Consider the following 4,083-nt stretch of genomic DNA (forward strand, 5'->3'; position numbering starts at 1 on the left):
ATCATGATGAATTAAGGGGTATGGGAGAAAGAAACAGAACTTAAAATGGATAAAGTAAGAAATGTTAAAAAAAAAAAGTCCCTAATTTGTCCTGAAAATTTAGTCTATTCTGGATAAATAGGACTTTCTAGGTCAGATATGAGAAGTTGTAGCTCTAATATCTAGCTATAGTTTCATTAGTTTGCTGATTGTGTTGTTTTGATTTGCTTCTCTGGAAAAGCATTTTTGCTAAAAGTGGTACAGACTCCTTCCTTCATATAAAGCAGTACTTTATATGGTATAGCTTTGTGTCATGCAGTATTTGAGGACTCAGTTTTGAAAACTGTTAACCTATTGCTGACTTTATTGTGTTAATTCCTGCTTCAATGGCTGTTTCCCTTAATTCAGGTTACAACTTCTTTGTATGTCAGCTTTCCTTCATACACTATTTTTGTGGGTGTGTATATATCTGACTTGGGGATAATTGGGGAAAAAAACACAGCATTTTAATTTAAAAGAAATTTTCTGCCTGTTACATTTTGTGCTTTTAACCAACTAAAGAAGCTAATGGTATTTTTTATTTTATCTTGCCTAGGTTGTCCACTAATATATCTCTGTTGATTTGTGTGTGCCCTTTAACTGCCATTTTCTAAAATTTTTTCAATAAAAGGAAAGATGTGAAAAAATATAATGAGAGAAAAGTCAAGAATTATGAATTAAAATAGTATTTAAATAGAGTATTTAAATCTACAGAACAAAGATGTTCTACCTAGTTGTTATATTTAAAGAAAAAAGACATCTTTTATTTTAATTGAGATGTAATTGGTATATAACATCATATTAGTTTCAGGTGTGCAACATAATGATTTAATGTTTGTATATATTGCAAAATAATCACCACAATAAGTCTTGTTAACATCCATCACCACACATAGTTACAATTCTTTTTTATAATGAGAATTTTTAAGATCTACTCTCTTAGCAAGTTTTATACATACAATGCAGCATTATTAACTATAGTCAACGTGCTATGCATGATATGCAACGTGCTATCTCCATGACTTACTTTATAACTAAAGAATCAGATTTCTATGCCAGAAAACATGAACAAGGGAAAACTGAGAATTTTAAAATAACAGAATTTTCAAAGTAATAAGAAACTTGAGATATCATTTAATTATTCAATCTTGGATTTTAGAAATAATGCTCAGAAAGTCAGAGTAACTTGGTAAACTTCACACAGGTAGTTAATGAAAAAGACAGAATCCACTTGTTCCAATATCATTATGTCTTAATATATTTTAAGACAACTCTGCCCCACACAGCCATACATACACCTCCTCCAAGGGCTCTTGGTGTCCTCCCTTCCATATTGACATAATTATCTAAAAGTATCAGGCAATAGCAAAGTTGCTTGATGCCACTCCCTTTTTCTTCACACCACGTAATGTTTGATAACCATCCAGATACTCTGAAAGGTTAGCTTTATCTTCTATCTTTCTTGGGGATTCTTCAGCACCAGCCTTCTCTACATGGGTGCTCAGATCTGTATTGCTCTATGCAAGTAGTAACTCTGCATCCAAAATATACAGCTCAAACTTTTCAGAAGCATGAAAGAATTTAATGCTGTGTTAGATTGTGTCCTGGTGAAATCTGAGTTTTCTACTAAAGAGTAAAAATATTAAAAGTAATAAATGAGTCAAATATGAAAGTCTATTTGACATTATTAAATATTTCCTGGAAAATCTTACTATATCTTCTGGGTTCTTTTATTTTTCCATGATCAAAATTATTTCTCATCTATTTCAGGTGGTCACATGCACCCAGCACATAGAAAAACACACTCATTGCTGAACTCACTTCTTTCAATGGATGTTCTGCTTTTCCAATGTATTAGGCTACCTCCCAGTTAAACGTTGTAATTATACATTTAAATCATTCCCAACTCATGAGAAGTAGCAGTGCATTACCCTCATTTAAAGCCTTTTCTTTTAAGGTGTTGCAGACAATTCAAAACTATTCTTGACAATCAATCCGGAATAAAACTTTCTTTTTACTTTATTAATGTACCAGTTAGGGAGAATCTTGACTGCTGACACAATTTCAGAGATTCTCCATGACGATCTTCAGAGAAACTACTGGCCATGCTACCATAAGTGTCCACAGTGCCTGATGTTGATTTTTTTGATGGTTCTTTTGAAACCGAGCAAAATCCTGTGGGGTTCCTGGGCATGGAAGTCTTTCTGTCCCCCATTTCTTGTAGGGAACAGACCTCCAGTCTCCATGACCTTCCCAGAGTTCCAAAGGGCAGATTCAGACAGTTGCTAATCTGGGAAGGGAAGGGATGCTGACAAGGGAGGGGCAGCCAAGAAACAATGGTGCAGCCTTGGGAAAGGGTCCTAGTCCCACCTCAAGGAATACAGATAACAATTCCTTTAAACTCTTTAAGATGTTAGCATTCTTCATACTGGGGAAAGATCACCTGAGGCTACATTAAAGTTACCAGAGAAGCTCATCAAGATTACCTGAGACCAGACGAAAGGAGTGGAGGCCCTGCACACCCTAATTTTATCAGCAACCCCACCCTTGAACGATTGCTATAAAACTCTTCATCAAATTCTCCCAGGTGGGGACACATATTTTCGAGGTCAGGAGCCCGCCTGCGTCCCCCTTTGCCTGGCAAAGCAACAAAGCTATTCTTTTCTACCTCACCCAAAACTCTGTTTTGAGATTCGATTAACCATTGGTGTATAGAGGGTGCACTTTCGGCACAACTTTCTCACAGCTGTACTGGTCTTCTGAGGAAATTTAATGCCTTTTGTGGAATATATAGTTGTTTCCAAAAAAACCGAACCTTGAGTTATGTCATATCTGAATTTGCCAGTATTTTTGAAAATATGCATTTTAATTTTCAGTTATGTTATTTATATATTTCTATCTATATAAATTTAAAACAAAAAATTTTAAAGGTGTTAGAGTTGACAACTTTATCAATATTTCCTTTTCCAGAATATCTCAGATATCTGTTCCTCAGAGACTTACATAATTTAAAAAAGTTGTATATATATTAGAACTTTACTCATTAATACAGCCTTCTAAACTTACAATTTTTAAAATTTTTATTACCCAGCATTCATCTTTTAATTGTTCAGTTCTATCAAAAATTGTATTAAATTTAGCTCAAAAGAAAAAATATGCAGGGATATCATATGTTAGGCCACAGCAGTGTAAAATATTGGTTTAGCCCATGCATTTTTTAACCTTTATGCAAATAATTACAAATAACTATTTTACTGAACTATATCTGCTGCAGTGGAGCAAGTAAAACAATATACTTTAAAATCTGATAGGTTGGTAAAGAAATAAGCATTCCAATTGCATGGTCAAATATGATAGAACACATAAAAATTGCGTTGGTCATAACATTTAAAGGCATATAGAGAAACATATTCCTCTATGATTTTGTTTAAATAGAATTTTTAAAACAATAGGTTGTATAATAATTGGGTATAGTAAATGCTATTCCCTACACTGTAAATTTATTCACATGATGAGTGCTTCATAATCTGTAAACAGTGATGGAGAGGGTATGCAGATGGAGATGGCTCCTAGGGTAGCACACGTGAGCATTTGGGCTCTGCACCATTAGGTGCTGATTGAAACACAGAGTATGTTACTCATAATGTCTGAATCTAGTTCATTACCTGTAAAAATGGGAATGTGATAGCTAAATTGCAGGATTGTTTTGAAAAATAAATTCAGTAATGTGCTTCTCATAGCACAGGGGCTGCACAAATGTTGACTTGTCTGTTTATCATAATGACCAAGTATTATTTTAGGAACCAATACTCTCTGTATACCTATGGATAATGTCATATTTTAAGTTTTGCAACATGATTGTTAGGGCCTCACCTCTTCTTTAGATGGAATATGTTGTAAAGATGTTTTGATTTCCCCATCCCAATTTTAGTCACTTGTTTTGTCTTTTTTTCCCCACCTTACTATTACTATTTAAATAATAGCTTTTTGTTTTAAAAATAGTCAACATGTAAGGAATAAAAAAAAATTATCAAATATCCATTTGTTTAAATATATAACATGATT

Source organism: Hyperoodon ampullatus (assembly GCF_949752795.1).
Source record: "Hyperoodon ampullatus genome assembly, chromosome: 3".
In the NCBI taxonomy this organism is placed as follows: domain Eukaryota; kingdom Metazoa; phylum Chordata; class Mammalia; order Artiodactyla; family Ziphiidae; genus Hyperoodon; species Hyperoodon ampullatus.